This window comes from Delphinapterus leucas, chromosome 12 (genome assembly GCF_059928025.1).
Source record: "Delphinapterus leucas isolate spDelLeu-1000000601 "Yukka" chromosome 12, BTC_Dleu_Yukka2, whole genome shotgun sequence".
NCBI classification, from domain to species: domain Eukaryota; kingdom Metazoa; phylum Chordata; class Mammalia; order Artiodactyla; family Monodontidae; genus Delphinapterus; species Delphinapterus leucas.
Genome location: NC_143140.1, coordinates 73,068,054 through 73,091,022, shown reverse-complemented (window position 1 = coordinate 73,091,022; position 22,969 = coordinate 73,068,054).

Below are 22,969 nucleotides of genomic sequence, written 5' to 3'. Positions count from 1 at the left end.
TTCTTGCCCAAGATCTGGATTAGTTTGGTTCATAGTGTGAATTCAATAAATATTTGCTTAGTTAATGAGTTAATAATTTTAAAGGAAATATAAATATGCCCACATTCAAAGGGGAGCATATATTACAGAGTCATCCCTCAGTTTCTGAGGGGAATTTGTTGCAGGACATGCAGCGGTAGCAAATTCCACAGATGCTGAAGTCTCATATAAAATGGCTAGTATTTACATATAACCTACACACATCCTCCCTACTTTAAATCATCTCTAGATTCCTTATAATACCTAATACAGTGTAAATGCTATGTAAATAGTTGCAGGTGTACTGTAAATTCAAGTTTTTCTTTTTGAAACTTTATGGATTTTTTTTCTGACATTTTCCATCAGTTGTTGGTTGAATCTGTTTCCACGATGCAGAACCCATGGATAGGAAGTGCCAGTTGTACTTCCACTTACAAAAATTTTGATATTATAAACACAATAATTCTTTCTGGTTCCATACTTAGTTGACATGCTTGGAGTTAAATTCTCTAAAAGGAAGCTTTTTGTTCATTTGACTATAAAACAAAAAATAGACTTAATTGCTCTACACTTAAAGCAGAGCACTATAAATCTCAGTTAGGTAGTCCCTGAAGGGCTACAAACAATCCTCTCACAATGAAAATGTCTACAATTAAATAGGGACTTCCTTCATCAAAGCTTAAGTTAATTGTAAAAGTGAATGTAAAATATAAAATAGAATAGTACTTTACAAAACACACATATTGAATATAAATGGAAAAAGGGTGGTTCCTCCCACTCCCTTGTGAATTTACCTCTAAGGCTTATGCAAATCAATTCAACAACTTGAAAATATTTCAACAAACTATTATGCTATTTTCTTCACTGAATTAGAAAGTGTGGTTAGTTCTAATTGTAGTCAGTTTTTCAAACAGAGAATCCTCATTCTAGAAATATCAGCTAAGGTTATAGCAGAATAAGGTTTTATTGGTAAACTGTTTGGTCTATTAACTAACATACCGAATAACAGAAATGAGCATTATGTGAAATTAAAGATACTTGAGGTACACGGATTGGATAATATATTTTCAAGGCACTGCTAAAATTTAGATAAATAAGGTGTAAATCAAGAATCCATTCAGGCCTACAAGTTTTACTCTTAGGAATGGTGACCAAAGTTGTATTGCTAACAGTTCTATGTCCAAACATTAGGCAGGAGAATTTCTTCTTGCCTTATGTTGCCTAGCAGGATAATCTAAGCCAGTTTGTAGGATTTTGTCTTATCTGACTCAAGTGAAACTTTTGTGTAAATTGTTGTCAGAGCACAGGTAATTACAGAGAGCTGGATGTATCAAGATTAAAGAACAGGTCTCTTTTGCTGTGTTTCGTTAACATGTGATTATTAAATGATTATATCTGTGGTTGAAATAAGTATGAAATTTGCTTATACTGGTAGTGAGATGAGTCTTAAGCGGTATAGCTAATCTTCACCCCATCTTAGTGTATTATAATGTACTAAAAATAAACAATCAAACACTTAAGCATTGCGCATAATCAAATTTTCTTGAGTCAGTTTGCGGTGTCAGTGCCCTTTTCTCTATATTATATAATCTTAAAGTGTAGCTTTTATATCTTTTTGACATATGGTTCCAGGAAACTTGAATATTACTTAGACATGTGAAAAATCTATAAGCACTTCAAGAGCATAGTTTTTCATTTGTTTATATTTAGTGTTATGGAACAATTATTTTCTTCTGAGACATATACAGGCACACCTTGTTTTACTGTGTTTCACTTCATTGTGTTTCACAGATATTGTACTTTTTACAAATTGAAGCTTTGTGGTAATCCTGCATCAAACAAATCTATTGGTGCCAGTTTTTCAAACTGTACTTCTCACTTTGTGTCTCTGTGTCACATTCTAGTAATTCTCACAATATTTCAAACTTTCTTCATTCTTACTATGTTATGGTGATCTTTGATCAGTGAGCTTTGATTTAACTATTTTCATTGTTTTGGTATTATTTAGCAATAGGTATTTTTAAATAAGGTATGTACATTTTTTTAGACAGAATGCTATTGTACACTTAATAGACTACAGTATAGTATAAACATAACTTCTGTATGCACTGGGAAAGAAAAAATTAGTGTGACTCATTTTATGACAATATTTGCTTTATTGTGGTGGTCTGGAACTGAACCTACAGTATCTCAGAGGTATACCTGTATACAATAGTCACTGAAACTTAGTCTCCTCATTTGAAAAGTGAACAGGCCAATATTTCATTTCAACATGATAAGAAGAACCACAAATTAGACTTCCTTCTCAACTGGTATACTCCATGCTTGAGGAACAAATTTGGGTAGAATTACTCAACTTCATTAGTAGTTGCTGTAGATTAAGCACAAGTACCTATACACCAGAGCAAATATGAAATGATGAGTAAGTCTTCTGAAACAAAGCCATCCCTTTGTTCAAATGTGTTCAGATATAAAGTTGAACTTGTTCACTTTCATTTCTATAGCACATTTTGATGGAAATGAGTCTCTCTATTCACTGTGGTATCATGAAAATTTAAAAGAGACTCAACAATATTGATGTCACCCTTTATTTAAGTCTACTTTTTCTTTATGTGCATTCTGCCCACTAATATTACTCATCAAGCCTTAGAGTAAGGGAAAAATAAGTAAATTTTGAGAATCTAATAATGGCTTTTGGAAGAAAATCATTTCATTTGAAAAATAAGAGTAATAAGTACAATTTTCAATATTTCATGTCTTTTATAAAAAGGGCAGTTGTACCAGCAAATAGAAAGAACATTCACCCGTTCACATTCAGCAAATACATAGCATGTGCCTGGGACTGTGTCTAGGGTCTGGAAAAGAATACAATGGGTAGACACAGACCTTGACTTTCCACTTCTTATGATATTATGATTAATATGTATAAATAATCAGGCAATACAACAAAAACAAGTGATAATTGATTACCCAATGGGTTCTACAGAAACCTATGGCAGAATAGATAATGCAGCCTTTAAGGCAGGGTTCCCCAGCCCCCAGGGCCATGGGCCGGTACAGGTTAGGAACCAGGCCACACAGCAGGAGGTGAGCAGCAGGTGAAGAGCGAAGCTTCATCCGCGGCTCCCAGTGGCTTCCCATCACTCACATTGCTGAACCACTGAACCACCAACCCCCCACATCCCTGGAAATGTTGTCTCCCACGAAACCAGTCCCTGGTGCCAAAAAGGTTGGGAACTGCTGCTTTAAGGGTCAGGGAAGGCTACTTAGAAAAAGTAACTTCTACATTGAATCATAGTGGTAGTAAAGGAGTTAGCCAGTTAAGGTGACATAATGGCTGGGAGAAGGTGGATTAATTTAGATGGAGAGTAATGCATTTGTGAAAGTCCAGGCAAAAGAAGGAACAGGGTTCATTTTGGGAACTAAAATAAGGTCAGTATGACAGGAGTGTGAAGCATAATGAGGGAAATGAAAAGAGATAACACTGGACAGATAAGCAGACCTGGGCCTATTTAGGGTCTTAAAACTTATGTTAAGGAGATTTGCCTTTGTTCTGAGAGCAATGAGGAATTACTTAAGATTAGAAGCAAGTATATGATATCATCATATTTTTATTTATAAATATCATTCTTGCAGCACATACAAAATAGCATGGTATGTGATTAATAGCATTAAATAAAAGTACATACATAAATGATAATATTGCTATAATTTTTATTTTCTCTGAGACAAAGGCTAAGGCAATTTTCTGAATGTTGTAATTTATTTCTATTGCTTTTGATTTCTTTTCAGCCAAGTTGTTTTCCTGTTTGAATAGCTTTATCTTATAAGTAAAATACTATTCCAAGTTCAAATACATGGCTTCTTAACTAGTTGGTTAATATTTGATGTGAATTTCCATTGTTTGTACTTCAGGTTATAGTAAATATCAAGTAATTAAAAAGTTATTGGACTTCCCCTATGACTTAGGATGTAGAAAGACACAAGAGACACCATTAGAATGAAAGGGATAGCCTGCAAAAACATAATTTATTTTAAACCTTTCAGAGAGCTGAGGTGACAAGACCACCATGATAACTGAATTCCAAATGGTAACAAGTCTTTCCAAAGATTAATGAGATATGTTATCTCTTTTACTTTGGGCAAACATGGAAAAGGGGAAGAAAAAAAATGATGGCCTTCATAAAAATGGGTAAAATGAAATCAACTAAAATTAAAGCTAAACCTTAAGGCTGAGTGTGGGCTAATATAATTATGAGCCCTGTACAAAAAGACATTTTGCATGCACATTCAAGCTTCTTTCAATGGGTTTCTTCTGCATGTGATGAGAAAGATCTGAGGCAGGACTGCAGACTTGAAGGAGCCCCTATTAGGGGCATAGGTATAAAGAAAGTGATTGTCTACCAGTAGGGTTCAGGTATAACACATTACCTGCTTTTTGGACCATTTGACATATAAAGCAGGATCCTCAAACCACAAGGTGAGAGGTAACAAAACTTCCTTGTTCTAGGCCTCAAACAAAGATATACTGCTTCTGGAGGGGATGTGGAAGCAAAATCCATCTGCCACTGTGGATGGATAGGAAGAACTGCTGGACCCATTATCCTTCCCCAGTGCAAAACAGTGGTCTGCTATCACTGGGCAATAGTCAGAAAACTCTATCTTCTACAAAACCCACTGGACATAGAAGTGATGTTTGGATGCCATAGTGGGAAAAGGCAGTAATGCTAAGAAGGCCCACACTGAAGCTGGGACAGGATAACTGCCCCTTTCATAAACCTAGCAATTCATAGCAAGCAACAGCAGGCTACTGATAAATAGGGTAAGAGTGTGGAGAAAGATCGTGCCTGTGGCACAGAAGGTGGAGAAACTGCTGACAGCTGAGATTGGAACACAAACAGTAAGAGAAACCCAGCCAGAAGTAATTTGAAGCCTATAGTATACCAAAGACAAAAATTGCCACCACAAATCACAAACCTATCTGAACCACATATTAGATTGCCAACTCCCCACACTAGTGGCTGTGCAGAAAAAATGAGGTGCCCATTATTGGGTATAAATACTCTTTCTTTTTTTGGTATAAATACTCTTGATCTCAGTTTCTGTTGTCCTTCTACATTTGATGTCTAGCATGCAATAAAGTTATGAGATACACACACACACACATGCACACACGCACACACACACACAAGCCTTAATCAAGAAATAATGCAATCCAGGGCTTCCCTGGTGGCGCAGTGGTTGAGAGTCCGCCTGCCGATGCAGGGGACACGGGTTCGTGCCCCGGTCCGGGAAGATCCCACATGCCACGGAGCGGCTGGGCCCGTGAGCCATGGCCGCTGAGCCTGCGCATCCGGAGCCTGTGCTCTGCAATGGGAGAGGCCACAGCAGTGAGAGGCCCGCGTACCGCAAAAAAAAAAAAAAAAAAAAAGAAATAATGCAATCCATAGAGCCAAACTCAGAGAAAACCCAAATATAGTATCTATTAGACTGATTCTTGAAAATAACAATGATTAGTATGTTAAAAGATTTAATGGAAAAAGCAAAAAGCATGTATAAACAGATTTAGAATTATAGAAATAGAATTATAGTGCTTTGTGGCCATTGATTAATATTAATTAATGTAGCTCATAGAACTACATGCAGGATAAATACAAAGAGAAAAAAAGAAGATAAAAGACAAACAAAAGTCACTTAGACATAACAGCAAAATGGAAACCAAAGATAAAGTCTTGAAGGCAACCAAGAAAATAATAAAAAGAGAGCAGAATTCTCAACAGAAATGAAGACATCCAGAAGACAATGAGCAGTATTTTTCAAATACTAAATGAAAAAGTAAACTGTCATGTATTGATGCCAAAGGGGAAAGGGGGGGTGGGTGGGATGAACTGGGAGATTTGGGATTGACATATACACTACTATGTATAAAATAAATAAGTAGTGAGAACCTAATATATAGCACAGGAACTCTACTCAGTGCTCTGTAGTGACTTAAATGAGAAGGAAATCCAAAAAAGAGGGGATATATGTATACGTAGAGCTGATTCACTTTGCTGTACAGCAGAAACTAGCACAATATTGTAAAGCAACTATATTCCAATAAAAAAACCAAATGTCAACTGAAAATTCTATACCCAGTAATAATATCTTTCAAAAAACAAATCTTTAAATGTGAAATAAAGACTTTTTTTCAGATATCTTTAAAAAGCAGAGGGAATTCATTGCCAACAGACTTATAGTATAAGTAATATTTAAGTTAGATATTCAAGGGTAAGGAATATAATATCAAATGGAAATTTGTGTCTATAAGAATGAATAAATAAAGAATGAATAAAGAGCACTAGAAATGGCAAACATAAGAATAAACATACATTTTTTCTCTTATTTTAAATCACATTAAAATATAATTAACTGTCTCTATTAGTTTTCTAGCACTGCTATAACAAAATACTACAAACTGAGTGACTTATTATAAAGTACCAGAAATCTATTCTTTCACATTTCTGGGGTCAACAAGTCCAAAATCAAAGTGTAGGCAGGGCCATGCTTTCTCTGAAACTTCTAGCAGAGGACCCTTCCTTGACTCTTTTAGATTCTGATGGTGGTTGGCACTTCTCAGTGTTCTTGGCTTATACATACATCACTCCAACCGCTACCTCCATCTTCACATAGACTTCTTTCCTACATGTTATAATCAATTCAGAAAGTACCAAGTCTAACGTTCTAAATCATCAAAATCAGGTATGGGTGAGACTTTGTGTCTGGTCCACCCTGGGACAAAATTTCTCCCCATCTGTGTATCTACGAAACCTAAGAAAGATGTTATCAGCTTCAAAAATGCAATGGTGGGGAAAGCATAAGGTAGGCATTCTCATTCTAAATGTGTTAAATTGGAAGGAAAATATGTCACAAGCAAGTCTAAAACGCAGAAAAGAAAACTCCATTAGATTTCAATGCCTGAGAATAATCTCTGTGATTATATGCTCTGTCTTCTGAGCCTAATATGGAAGTGGCTCCACTCTCTCATCCCGTGGGGTCAGGGACCTCACCCTGTGAGCCCCCAGAGTAGTGGTCTCATTGGCTTTCATACCATAGACTGGAGGAAGGGAAATGGGGAGTAACTGTTGATGGATACATGGTTCCTTTTTGAGGTGATGACAATTTTCTAGAATTAGGTAGTGGTGATGATTGCACAAAATTATGAATTGAATTATATCACTTTAAAATTGAGATTTTCATGATATGTGAATTATATTTCAATTGAAAGAAAAGAAAAGCTGGAGAACTCATGCTTCCTTATTTTAAAACTTAAAGTTACACTAATTAAAACAGTGGGGATTTTGTGTAACAATAAACATATAGAACAATAGAACAGAATGTGTTTCTGGAAAGGGACCCACAAATATGTGATTGATTGATTTTCAACAAACTTGCCAAAGTAATTTAATGGAAAAATACAATTTTTTCAACAAGTGTTACCGGAACATTTGAATACCCAAAATCAAAAATAAATTAAAAAATGAAGAAACATTACCCTTAATCCAAACCATATTAAAATTAGTTGAAATTGATTCAAGATCACAATATAATTCTAAAATTATAAAAATTCTAGTAGAAAGCATAAAAGAAAATCTTTGGCAATTTTTTAGACAGGACACAGGAACAAAAAACATAAAAGACAAATTTTGATAAATTTGACTTCATCAAAATTAAAATATTTTCCTCTTTGAAGAACACAATAAAAGAAATTAAAAATAACCATAACTTGGAAATATATTCACAAAAGGTATATATGATAAATGATTGAGTACAGAAAGTAAAAAGAACTCTTACAACTCAATAATAAGAGGACAAACAGCACAATAAAAAATGAGTGAAAAATTTGCAAAGACACTTCTTTGCAACAGAGAAAATACAACTGACAAATAAACACATGAAATAATGTCCAACATTATTAGTCATTGGGGAAATTTAAATTAGAGCCATAGTAAGACAGCAGAACAAACCTACTAATGTGGTAAAAATTATCAGATAAACAAAACACAGACTACATAAATTGCTGGTGAAAGTTCAAAACAATTAGCACCTTCATATTTGCTGTTGAGTATGCCAAGTGGCAGAACAATTTTAGAAAACAGTATGGTGGTTTCTTATAAAATGATATATACACTTACCATATAACTGAGGGACCTGACCCAAAAAGATTAATAAAACTGAACATTTCCACATAATGACCTATATAAAAATATTTAGAAAGTTTTATTTAGAATATCCAAAAACCTGGAAACAATCAAAACGTCCACTAATAAATGAATGGATAAACAAATTGTGGTACATCTGTGCAATAGGATGCTGATTAGCAATAGAAATGAATGATCTACTGATTCATGCAGCTATATGGATGATTCCCCAAAACGTTATGCTTAGTGAAAGAAGCTAGATACTAATGACTATATATGTATAATTTTATTTTCATGACAAAAGTATAGGATGGAAAACAAATCAGTGGTTGCCAGGCACTGGCATTATAGGAAGGGTTGACTACCAAAACTGTCACAAAAATATTTTGGAGTGATGAAACTATTTTATATCTTTATTGTGGTGGTGAATATATTTGCACATACCTAAAAAGATTTCATTTCACTTTATGTAAATTATACCTCAATAAATTGGTTATGGGTTGAATTGTGTCCCCCCAAAAATCATATGTTGAAGTCTGAATCCCTGGTACCTCATATTGTGACCTTATTTGGAGATAAGGTTTTTACAAGAGGCTGTCAAGTTAAAATGAGATCATTAAGTTGGAACCTAATCCAGTATGACTGGTGTTCTTATAAAAAGGGAATATTTGTCCACAAGGACACACATATAGGGAAGATAACGTGAAGAGACATAGGGAGGAGGTGGCCTTCTATAAGCCAAGGAGAGAGGCATAGAACAGATCCTTCCTTCACAACCCTCAGAAGGGACCAACACTGCCAACACCTTGATTTTGGATTTCTAGTCTCCAGAACTGTGAGACAATACATTTCTCTTGTTTATGTGATACTTTGTGATGGCAGCCCAAGAAAACTGACACACTTGACTCTCAAAAAATAAATTTATTTGTATTCCCACAATTCAAAAATTAAAATAATGACCATAATAATACCATCATTTCAATGAGGGCACAGAACTTAGGCTATATGTTTAAATATTTTTTATATCTACTTCACCAGTTTCAATCATTTGAATACACTGTTTCTATAGTACCATAAAAATTTCCTTTAGTAATATGTTCTCCAGGTCTACCTTTGTTGTTTTGTTCAAAGTTCTATATTTACGTATTACCTAAATTATTAAATTTTACTTTTACAGTTAATGCTCTGAGTCTATTATGCAAATATCCAAATATATCTCATCTTACATTTTGCCTATGAAGAGATCAGCTATACCACATGTGTAGTATTCCACAAAGGTTTCAAATCCTCTTACAAGAAAGATTCTGGAAATGTATAGGAAGGAGATTGTGACAGTAAGGGTCATGAATCATATGCATGTACATACTTGCAAGGTAGGCTCTTTGATATACAGTTTCCTAGTGAAGAGGAGGGTCTCCTCAAACCTAGTGTGTGAATGAACTTTAAATGAAAAGATGGCACACCACATTCTTAACTTGACAATTGGTCATTATACATGGTGGTGACTCTCAAAAAGAATGTTGATTACTTGATGTGGTGAAATATATGTTGCACAAATATGGAAGTCAAAACTCACTGTAATTTTAAAAAGCACTAAATCATGCCCTGGTCCTCGTATAGCTTTATAGTTCCAAAGCCAGTTAGGATACACTGAGGAAAAAAAATTTTCTTCCTCTCACAATTGAGAAGTTCAAACACATCAGTCATGAATCTACATCTTGGAGTCAGGCCCAGGGGAGGAGGTTGGTGAATAGTGAAGCTTAGTTATCCGTCAATAGAGCAACCTTTAAATGAATGTCTGCAGACATGTTAAAGAAGTTTGTAGTGTGTCCAGCGCTTATAATAAAAACTGCACCAGAGGTTTTTATTTATTTATACTAATGTAACCTTATTCAACTATAATCCTCTACATTGCTGTTGCCTTCTAATCTCTTTAATGAATGGTATTTCATTAAGTACCTTCTTTATCAATTTTATATTAAGTATATCTGAAGGTTAGGTGCTATAACATTTAATATTTAACTTCATTTTTGAAAGTATATTACATCAATAATCTAAATAAAACTGATTTTCACATATCCTAATACAATTTCATAAATAAGCATATAAAGAAACTTGGATGGCTTAGCAGATTGGTACTACAATATACAGGTTTCTGCTGTTAGGTCTCAAGTTCAAAATCAACCTCATATTATGAATTAAGAAAAAGAAATAAATAGCTGTGGTAATGAAATTTCATGCTGTGAATCAATGGTTTTGTTTGCATGGGTCTTCTAAAAGAATTAAACACAGTAAAAAGAAGTACAAATCCTCTTCAAATCTTAGAAATATTTCCCCCAAAGCAGTATTTTAGTTTGCAATCCCGGGTGAAAGAGGAGGAAGAGGAAGGAGGTGAGGGAGAGGGAAATTTACATCCACTTCCATGTAGAAATGCTCTTATATTAATAAGCTTGCATATGTTTGCTCTTTGGGGTAATACAAACATGAAAGCAGAAAAAAAACCTCAATATTTCCTTTTTTTTCCTATATATCCCTCCTAAGCTTATTTAACATTCCTCCTGATGTGTCTCTTTTGCACACACCAAACATACTTCCTTACAATCCTTTGTGACCCCCAGACTCCACTCCTACATTTGTATAGAATGAGTTATGGGGGTAACAGAGGACTGTCTTCTCTTCAGGCACATTTTTAAATTAAAACCAGGGTATCAGTCAAAAGGTATATATTCTCCTTTCTTTTATTTCCAGGAAAATCTGATGCTAAATTCCCCTTAGCTATTTACAAAATAGGTACTCACTATGTGCCAATCCTGGGCTCACATAAGTCTTGTGTTTATGAAGTTTATATTCTAGGAAAATTAGGAAAGGATTTAAGTTAAACAATTGGTGTCGCCAATGCCAATAATTCAGATAGGCTCTCCATGCTGTTTTGGTCACATGATGAGCCCAGAAAACAGTTAAGTACTAAAAAAAGTTGCCATATGACAACGTGGAATAGAGAAAATAATCCTATCAAATGTTGGAAGAAGAAAGACTTCTGGGAGACACTAGAGTGAGCTTGAATCAATATTAATACCTGGGAAATGACAGCGGCAGATGAGCTACTCTAGTGTGAAACAATTAAGGTTGACAGGGCTCAGTTCGAACAATGTGTTTCACTGGTCGTAAAGCTAAGAGACAGATCTGCAAACAATGACAAGCCCTGTATACAGTAACTGCCATCATCATTGACTCAGTGGTCAGGACGTTTAATTGATGACCTTAGAATCACTAATTGGGCATTAATCTTTCAATCAACTATGTTTGCTTAAAGAAATGACTCTTTGGTAAGTTTCTTTTTTTTTTCCAGAAAGCCAGGTCAGATTTGACTTTTACATTAGAAGACAAGCCTACTTAAACAGCTGATTGGGCTTTCCAGGGGACAAAGCCACTGATTCCACAATTAGAAAGATGGCTTAAAATGTCAAGAACCCTGGTAAAGTAATATCTTTCCATAAATTGACAGTGAAGGAGGAACAAGTGAGACTGAACCCTTTGTTGAGAACAGATTTAATTGGCAGGGGTCAGGGAATTTCACAAAGATGGAATTCCTTAAGGATGCAAAGAAAAGTACCATGAAGGGGAGGGGAAAACTGCCTAAAGTAGGTCTGGTGATGTCAAGGCCAATCTTTTCCTTCACCATCTTGCCTGGGGCTTGTTCTGCCAAGACTAAAGAAATGATGACATCTGCATGGCATATTGGTAGTACTGTAGCATTTCATTTTACACCTCGGTAAAAAAATAAATTTGGGGAAAGTGAGGGAAGAACTAAATTATGTGTTAGTTTTTCTAATATGCATATTGCTCTATATTCAGTAGGTACAAATAAATGCTCATTAACTGAAATCCATTCTGAATTTTATTACTAATTCTCATCTGTTGAAAAATAAGTGTGGGTTCAGACCCAGTGGGCAGAGTTCCAATAGTTCTTTAAACAGACTAAATTATTTTTGCTCTTAATAGTAGATAGTGCTAAGTTTTAGTAAACAGGCTTACTTGGATGAAAAAAGATTTCAATTCCTGTGTCAGGGAGGGATGTGTTGATTTATATGCATATTTCAAGTTCTCTCATTAACAAATATTTCTAAATTTCTACTCTGTATTATGAACTGTGTCATGTGTGAATTGTTTTAAGAATGCTTGAAAATGCATTAAAATAAAATGTTCTAATCTGGGCAAAATAAATGCCTTGAAACCGACTCCAGTCTACAATATTATACATGTAGCTAGTAAACATGATGATTGATATAATCATATTTTCCACATTGATCTGAATCAGCTGCAATGATCTTAATAGACTCAATATTGGAAAAATGGGAATATTCCAATTTAAAGTACTTTGTTATTCGGCAAAGACATTTAGTTCTTTCATATCACCTGTACTAAAAATTCCATGGTGTACTATTATCAAATACAATTTTCAATGTTTTATTCCAACTGATAAGTCAATTAGCAATTATCGATATTTCACTTATAATGAAAGCCAGGAATTTGAAACCAAAGACACGTGCACAGATTTGTTTTTCAGGTTTTTTTGTCTTTTGGCTATCCAGTCTTTTGTGTCATTTGTTTACTTAATTTCTGTAAAGCAGTTCAAAAAGTTTTATTGAGAGTTTGTTTGTTGCTAAGATTCATTCATGTTATGGCACATTGTTATAGTTTATTTATTTTGACTACTGTAGTATATGTCAATGTGTGAATAACACATGGTTTATTCATCCAGTCTGCCATGGTGGGTGTTTGGATTATTTCCATTCTTTTTGCTGTTATGATATTCTCACACAGGTCTCTGGCATTCCTGGGCAAGGTTGTCTCTCGGGAGCATACCTAGGAATAAAATTCTGAAACATAGGGCATATGAATGTTCAAATTTAGAAGGACATAGACAATGCCAAAATTCTTCTTAGGTGATTTCACCATGTTAAATCCCTACTTTCCTAAACATATCAAATCACCATTCAATTAAGCCTATTATTCTTTTGCCTTATAAATACTTTGATTAACCTAAGATTCTCAGAACTGGTTGATTGGGAACACAAATACTATAACATCTTTAACGATGCAATCTGATGAAATATTTTTATTTTTTCATGTGCTTTAAACTTTTTGTTGGTTTGTTTTGCCAAACTTAGGAGTTTCCAGATTTAGTTCATTTCAGGGACTTGCCTTTGATATTCTAACTTTAGAAATAATGTTTGTTCTTACTGCCATACCGATTAGTCAAACCAGACACTTCGTATGAGAAAAAGTTTCATTTTATATTTTCCAACTCAAATGCATCTGTTAATATACATTTGAGGAATATCAAAAAAAGAGAGAGAGAAACAAAGTCCAGAGAGTATCTTGTAAGATAAATGATAAAAATAGTTAAATAAAATTAAAATATGAATTTAATATAAATAATTTAAGTTGGATAAATTTTATGCTATATCTCATTACTTAACTTACAATAATTTAGTGTAATGAAAAGCAAAAATTATAGATTATTTAAGCAACAGTGGATGAAATAAATACATTATGTGCCTTCAGAAAATATGTTCATTCATGGGTTCAACTCTGACATTCAGCTTCTGGGAAAAATTAACTGAGAATAACTGCATTATTTTAATTAGGCATCACAATCAAAGTTTTTCTTTGTATTTAATGGAGGAAACAGAATATGCTACTGAAGAGTAATCAGTCCAACATTAACATTATAATTTTATTTGTTAGTAGAAAGTAGAAAATATTTTAACGTGAAATAATTAAAATGAGGTAAGATGATTTATTATAATTAATAAATATTTCATGATAGTATTTGATAAGATTTAACCACATCATTGAATAAGGCAAATCACACCCAAAATAAATAATTATTTATCTGCAAATTGTACCCATTAAAATTGAAAAATTAAGATGTATTCCACGGCACTCTAGTTACATTTAAAGATATTAGAGTGAGTAATCTGTATTACATTGGATATTTCTAGATTCTTTTCTTTCCACCTAATGATGCATTTTAGGAATAGGGATTGCAAATAACTTTTAAAATTTGCTTACATTAAATATGTGAATGAAAGCTATTTTAAAGAGTTTATTATTTCCTACTGAAGCTCACTGCTTTACTCTAACCATGTATTTTCTCAAGAGTAATAACTTCTTTGAAGATAGTAGGGGTTTGGCAGAGATAAGGCCATTAAACGAAAATGGTCATCAATCGCACCACCAATAGTCTACCATATATCTGATTTAAGAACATTCTACAAGGACAGGAATGTACCATTTTGATTCCCTATTTCTGTCTTAACAGAAATATGCATAAGACGGGGAAAAACAAAAGCTTACATAATGGGATCAAGGTGCCTTAATGAAGGCATCCATGACAGCAATAGTAATTTACAATATCTGAAGGGATCAATGAGTGCAAAAATTTCTGTGTATAGTTTTTAAATTAAGAAAAGGAATTAAAAAAAATAAAAACCTATGCCATGCTAGGAACGAGTAGGTGAAGAGCTACTTCATTAAAACTGTATGCATGATTATTCTTGGAAAGAATCCCAATTTGAAGACACTATTCAATGATATCTTGGGGAGAGGTGGGAGGGGAAAATAATCTTAACTTCTTCTATTAAAAGAGAAATGAGCACTCAACACTTCCAGTCAAGCTCTAATCAAGGCTTTATATAAACATTAGAAAGGCAAAAGTTGGGAAACCAACTAGGAATCAACTGGGAGGAAGGCAGAGTTGTTCACTGGATCATTTCTTTACTCCAGGGTGGCCTGATGCTTTGCTTTGGTTTCTTGATGAAAGTTTGTTATGCCTATGGTCCCAACATCCTGCCCAGTTTTCCTTCCTTCCTTCCTTCCTTCCTTCTTTCCTTCCTTCCTACCTTCCTTCCTTCCTTCTTTTCTCTTTCTTTCTTTCTCTCTTTTTCTCTCCTTCTCCTCCTCCTCCTCCCCCATCCTCCTCCTCCTTCTTCCTCTTCTCCTTCTTCTCCTTCTTCTTCTTCTTCTTCTTCTTCTTCTTCTTCTTCTTCTTCTTCTTCTTCTTCTTCTTCTTCTTCTTCTTCTTCTTCCCCTCCTCCTCCTCTTCTTCTTCTTCTTCTTCTTCTTCTTCCTCCTTCTCTTCTGTCCCCTTCCCCTTCTGCTTCCCCTACTCCTCTTTCCTCCTCCTCCTTTTTATTTTGTTGTAGATAAAACGGTCCAAATCTAGATGATAAATTTTATAATCACTCTACTGCTACCCTAACTCCCTCTAGCTCATATGACTGTTTCAGAAAATGTAGGTAAAGGTCAAACAAAATTTATGTGGAAATGCCCAGAGTCACATAGTTCTAATGTAAGGGGAGGGTGTTCTCACCGCTAATATCAAACACCCAGAGGCTGAAGTGGTCTGCTTTTTATGCCCAGGTCTAAATAATGAGATATAAAATAACTAACCTGGGACTATTTTTCAATGAGGAAAAACATGGGGAAATTTCATAAAACTGGATGTTGAATTTGCAATGTTAAAGCTGATGATTAGCTTCATAGAAAGATGAGCTGTGTATTGAATTCTTACATTGTTGCTTCTTGAGGGCATAAGATAGAGTGAAAATGTCTGAGCAATTTATGTCTCAGTTTAACACAGAGTATATGAGTTCGTTACACTTATTTTCATTCAATATTCATGCTACAATCATTTATTAATTGTTTACAGGTGCTCTGATGCCTGTCTTCAAGGAGTTCTAAGTTAAGTAAGACTATCAGACAAGCAAAGAAAGAAATGCAGTGTAAGATGGTAGGTGCTGCCAAGTGGGAAAACTAAAGGAAAATTCTGGCCATGTCAAAATATTTTAGGAAAAATGTTTGATCATTTTTGACTTTAGAGCAGTAAATAAAGGTCTATACTTTTGGTTCATGAATGGAACTTTCTTAATTCTAATAAAGGGAAGACATGAGTCCCCATTCTCCTCCCCCCAAAGTTTGAATCTTAAAGCTAAATGTAATTGGCATCTACTTTTGATCTTTTATAAACTATTTGTGGAGAAAAGTTTTGCTTCTTGATGTAAAGCCATGGGCAACTGCAATTCAACTGCTCTCCCTGTTGCCTGAATTCTTTTAATAAGGCATTGTGTGAAATTCCAACCTCATTAAATCTGCTGTTTAGCTGTGCTCTGTACAGCCACTGCAAATCTGCTCTGGGTCAACCCTCCTGCTTGTGAAACCATTTAAGGCAAACAAGATGCCTGAACCGTGAGGTGTAACATAATACCAAAGTCAGACAGCCACATTCTTTACTACTTAAGTAAATTTCTACATTCTTTGCTGATCAAACTAAATTCTTTTTCCATTTTTATTTGGTAGAATCATTCAAACATAATGTTGCTTCCTTCAAATAATAAACAGCATTAAAGGACCATACAGTAAAAGAACAAAGAAACTTACTTCAGTTCACTATAGCCTACAAAGTGGTAAAAATCAGAGTTTAGATTTCCCCTGGTCAAGTGCACCACTTTAATTCTGGAAGAGAAAATTCCTGATGACACTGTTTGGACAAATTAAGCACAATATTTTCAATTCTGCCTTACAATTTCATAGCGGAAGAATCACCCCAGAATAATTTTATAATTTTATTCTGCTCTGAAGCATGAAGAGTCTCTGTGTGTGTTTGTGTGTGTGTGTTGAGCCTTGCATATATGAATGTATGTTAGATAGGTAAATGGAAAATAATGTCTACTAGAATTGAGACAGTATTCTTATTTCACATTATTCGACATTTCTTAAATGGCAGCAATCATTGTTTTTCTGCCTACCTTCGTGACACTCTCAATTCAATCAGTGACCTAGATGGAAAAGATTTTATAGCCCATTACCCAAGCCTTCAGTCATGCCACTTGTGTTGTGACCGAACTAGTTTTTAACTCCAAAAATAGACTCTGTTACTGAAGGTATGAGATTTTCCAAACAGAGACAAGGGTATGGTCATTTTGTATCTGACCTGCAATTTTTCACAGTTATTTATAACTTTATTTATTCATAATGCTTCAAATATGTACACATTTTAAGTTTAAAGTTATATATCTGAACTATGTTACTAGGATGTATTTATAAACCACATGAAAGCAAATCAAGATTTCTCAGAAAATACATTTTTAAATACCTTAAATTACATAGATTTTTTAGTATTAGATTTTTTAAAAATTTTATTTATTTTTTTATACAGCAGATTCTTACTAGTCATTAATTTTATACACATCAGTGTATACATGTCAATCCCAATTGCCAAATTCATCACACCACCATCCCCACCCCCACCCCCGCAGCTTTCCCCTCTTGGTGTCTATATGTTTGTTCTCTACATCTGTGTCTCAACTTCTGCCCTGCAAACCAGTTCATCTGTACCATTTTTCTAGGTTCCACATACATGCGTTAATATACGATATTTGTTTTTCTCTTTCTGACTTACTTCACTCTGTATGACTGTCTCTAGATCCATCCACGTCTCAACAAATGACCCAATTTCGTTCATTTTTATGTCTGAGTAATATTCCATTTTATATATGTACCACATCTTCTTTATCCATTTGTCTGTCGATGGGCATTTAGGTTGCTTCCATGACCTGACTACTGTAAATAGTGCTGCAATGAATATTGGGGTGCATGCATCTTTTTGAATTATGGTTTTCTTTGGGTATATGCCCAGTAGTGGGATTGCTGAGTCATACGGTAACTCTATGTTTACATTTTTAAGGAACATCCATACTGTTCTCCATAGTGGCTGTATCAATTTACATTCCCACCAACAGTGCAAGAGGGCTCCCTTTTCTCCCCACCCTCTCCAGCATTTGTCATTTGTAGATTTTCTGATGATGCCCATTCTACCTGGTGCGAGGTGATACCTCATTGTAGTTTTGATTTACATTTCTCTAATAGTTAGTGATGTTGAGCAGCTTTTCATGTGCTTCTTGGTCATCTGTATGTCTTCTTTGGATAAATGTCTATTTAGGTCTTCTGCTCATTTTTGGATTGGGTTGTTTGTTTCTTTAATACTGACCTGCATGAGCTGTTTATATATTTTGGAGATTAATCCTTTGTCCATTGATTCGTTTGCAAATATTTTCTCCCATTCTGAGGGTTGTCTTTTTGTCTTGTTTATGGTTTCCTTTGCTGTGCAAAGCTTTTAAGTTTCATTAGGTCCCATTTGTTTATTTTTGTTTTTATTTCCATTACTCTAAGAGGTGGATCAAAAAAGATCTTTCTGTGATTTGTGTCAAACAGTGTTCTTCATATGTTTCCTCTAAGAGTTTTATAGTGTCCAGTCTTACATTTAGGTCCCTAATCCATTTTGAGTTTATTTTTGTGTATGGTGTTAGGGAGTGTTCTAATTTCATTCTTTTACATGTAGCTGTCCAGTTTTCCCAGCACCACTTATTGAAGAGACTGTCCTTTCTCCATTGTATATCCTTGCCTCCTTTGTCATAGATTAGTTTACCATAGGTGAATGCATTTATCTCTGGGCTTTCTATCTTGTTCCATTGACCTATGCTTCTGTTTTTGTGCCAGTACCATATTGTCTCGATAACTGTAGCTTTGTAGTATAGTCTGAAGTCAGGGAGTCTGATTCCTCCAGCTCCATTTTTTTCTCTCAAGACTGCTTTGGCTATTAGGGGTCTTTTGTGTCTCCATACAAATTTTAAGATTTTTTGTTCTAGCTCTCTAAAAAATGTCATTGGTAATTTGATAGGGATTGCATTGAATCTGTAGATTGCTTTGAATAGTATAGACATTTTCAAAATATTGATTCTTCCAATCCAAGAACATGGTATATCTCTCCATCTGTTTGTATCAACTTTAATTTCTTTCATCATTGTCTTATAGTTTTCTGCATACAGGTCTTTTGTCTCCTCAGGTAGGTTTATTCCTAGGTATTTTATTCTTTCTGTTACAATGGTAAATGGGAGTGTTTCCTTAATTTCTCTTTCAGATTTTTAATCATTAGTGTATAGGAATGCAAGAGATTTCTGTACATTAATTTTGTATCCTCCAGCGTTACCAAATTCATTGATTAGCTCTAGTAGTTTTCTGGTGGCATTTTTAGGATTCTCTATATATAATATCATGTTATCTGCAAAGAGTGACAGTTTTACTTCTTCTTTTCCAATTTGTATTCTTTTTTTTCTTTTTATTCTCTGATTGCTGTGGCTAGGACTTCCAAAACTATGTTGGATAATAGTGGTGAGAGTGGACATCCTTGTCTTTTTCCTGATTTTAGAGGAAATGCTTTCACTTTTTCACCATTAAGAATGATGTTTGGGGGCTTCCTTGGTGGCGCAGTGGTTGAGAGTCCGCCTGCCAATGCAGGGGGTGCGGGTTCGTGCCCCGGTCTGGGAAGATCCCACATGCCGCAGAGCGGCTGGGCCCGTGAGCCATGGCCACTGAGTCTGCGCGTCCGGAGCCTGTGCTCCGCAACGGGACAGGCCACAGCAGTGATGAGGCCCGCGTACCACAAAAAAAAAAAAAAAAAAAAAAGAATTATGTTTGCTGTGAGTTTGTCATATATGGCCTTTATTTTGTTGAGGTAGGTTCCCTCTATGCCCACATTCTGGAGAGTTTTTATCATAAATGGGTGTTGAATTTTGTCAAAAGCTTTTTCTTCATCTATTGAGATGATCATATGGTTTTTATTCTTCAGTTTGTTAATATGGTGTATCACATTGATTGATTTGCATATATTGAAGAATCCTTGCATCCCTGGGATAAATCCCACTTGATCATGGTGTATGATCCTTTTAATGTGTTGTTGGATTCTGTTTGCTAGTATTTTTGCATCTATATTCATCGGTGATATTGGTCTGTTTGTAATATCTTTGTCTGGTTTTGGTATCAGGGTGATAGTGGCCTCATAGAATGAGTTTGGGAGTGTTCCTTCCTCCACAATTTTTTGGAAGAGTTTGAGAAGGATGGGTGTGAGCTCTTCTCTAAATGTTTGATAGAATTCACCTGTGAAACCATCTGGTCCTGGACTTTTGTTTGTTGGAAGATTTTTAATCATAGTTTCAATTTCATTACTCGTGATTGGTCTGTTCATATTTTGTATTTCTTCCTGGTTGGAAGGTTATACCTTTCTAAGAATTTGTCCATTTCTTCCAGGTTGTCCATTTTATTGGCATAGAGTTGCTTGTGGTAGTCTCTTAGGATGCTTTGTATTTCTGCCGTGTCTGTTGTAACTTCTCCTTTTTCATTTCTAATTTTATTGAGCTGAGTCCTCTCCCTCTTTTTCTTGATGAGTCTGGCTTATGGTTTAGCAATTATGTTTATCTTCTCAAAGAGCCAGTTTTTAGTTTTATAGATCTTTGCTATTGTTTTCTTTCTTTCTATTTCATTTATTTCTGCTCTGATCTTTATGATCTCTTTCCTTCTACTAACTTTGGGTTTTGTTTGTTCTTCTTTCTCTAATTGCTTTAGGTGTAAGGTTAGGTTGTTTATTTGAGATTTTTCTTGTTTCTTGAGGTAGGCTTATATAGCTGTAAACTTCCCTCTTAGAACTGCTTTTGTTGCATCCCATAGGTTTTGGATCATCGTGTTTCCATTGTCATTTGTCTCTAGGTATTTTTTGATTTCCTCTTTTATTTCTCAGTGATCTCTTGGTTATTTAGTAACGTATTGTTTATCCACCATGTGTTCATGTTTTTTACGTTTTTCTGCCTGTAATTCATTTCTAATCTCATAGTGTTGTGGTCAGAAAAGATGCTTGATACGATTTCAATATTCTTAAATTTACTGAGGCTTGATTTGTGACCCAAGATGTGATCTATCCTGGAGAATGTTCCAGGCACACTTGAGAAGAATGTGTAATCTGCTGTTTTTGGATAGAATGTCCTATAAATATTAATTAAATCTATCTGGTCTATTGTCATTTAAAGATTCTGTTTCCTTATTTATTTTCATTTTGGATGATCTGTCCATTGGTGAAAGTGGGGTGTTAATGTCCCTTACTATGATTGTGTTTCTGTTGATTTCCCCTTATATGGCTATTAGCATTTCCCTTATGTATTGGGGTGCTCCTATGTTGGGTACATAAATATTTACAATTGTTATATCTTTTTGTTGGATTGATCCCTTGATCATTATGTAGTGTCCTTCCTTGTCTCTTTAAATAGTCTTTATTTTAAAATCTATTTTGTCTGATATGAGAATTGCTACTCCAGCTTTCCTTTGATTTCCATTTGCATGGAATATCTTTTTCCATCCCCTCACTTTCAGTCTGTATGTGTCCCTAGGTCTGAAGTGGGTCTCTTGTAGACAGCATATATATGGGTCTTGTTTTTGTATCCATTCAGCAAGCCTGTATCTTTTGGTTGGAGCATTAATCCATTCACGTTTAAGGTCATTATCGATATGTATGTTCCTATGACCATTTTCTTAATTGTTTTGGGTTTGTTTTTGTAGGTCCTTTTCTTCTCTTGTGTTTCCCACTTAGAGAAGTTCCTTTAACATTTGTTGTAGAGCTGGTTTGGTGGTGCTGAATTCTCTTAGCTTTTTCTTGTCTGTAAAGCTTTTGATTTCTCCATCGAATGTGAATAAGATCCTTGCTGGGTAATCTTGGTAGTCGGTTCTTCCCTTTCGTCACTTTAATTATATCATGCCACTCCCTTCTGGCTTGTAGAGTTTCTGCTGAGAAATCAGCTGTTACCCTTATGGGAGTCCCCTTGTATGTTATTTGTCATTTTTCCCTTGTTGCTTTCAATAATTTTTCTTTGTCTTTAATTTTTTCCAATTTGATTACTATGTGTCTCAGCATGTTTCTCCTTGGGCTTATCCTGTATGGGACTCACTGCACTTCCTGGACTTGGGTGGCTATTTCCTTTCCCATGTTAGAGAAGTTTTCAACTATAATCTCTTAAAATATTTTCTTGGGTCCTTTCTCTCTCTCTTCTCCTTCTGGGACCCCTATAATGTGAATGTTGTTGCATTTAATGTTGTCCCAGAAGTCTCTTAGGCTGTTTTCATTTCTTTTCATTCTTTTTTCTTTATTCTGTTCCACAGCAGTGAATTCCATCATTCTGTCTTCCAGGTCACTTATCCATTCTTCTGCCTCAGTTATTCTGCTACTGATTCCTTCTAGTGTAGTTTTCATTTCAGCTATTGGTTTGTTCATCTCTGTTTGTTCTTTAATTCTTCTAGGTCTTTGTTAAACCTTTCTTGCATCTTCTAGATCTTTGCCTCCATTCTTTTTCTGAGGTCCTGGGTCATCTTCACTATCATTATTCTGAATTCTTTTTCTGGACGGTTGCCTATCTCCACTTCATTTAGTTGTTTCTCTGGGGTTTTATCTTTTTCCTTCATCTGGTACATATCCCTCTGCATTTTCGTCTTGTCTGTCTTTCTGTGAATGTGGTTTTTTTTCCACAGGCTGCAGGATTGTAGTTCTTCTTGCTTCTGCATACATAGATTTTTAGAAAGCTAATATTGGCAATATTTGAGATGGCTTAGTGGAATAACTGGAACAACAGCTATGTATGTTTTTGCTTATTTATATTTTCACATAAAAGCTGTGGTAAATTAGAATGTGTCAAACGAAGAAAGGAGCAAATAAATTCAATATGTCCATGCACACACCCATTTGATGCATTATAAAATATGTCATTATAAAATACGTCATTTAATAAGACATTATAAAATATACAAGATATGTTAATTTGAAAAAACAGAAGAAACATGATTAGAAATTTAATAAAAATTGAAAGGTTACTTAATTTTATCTAGATTCA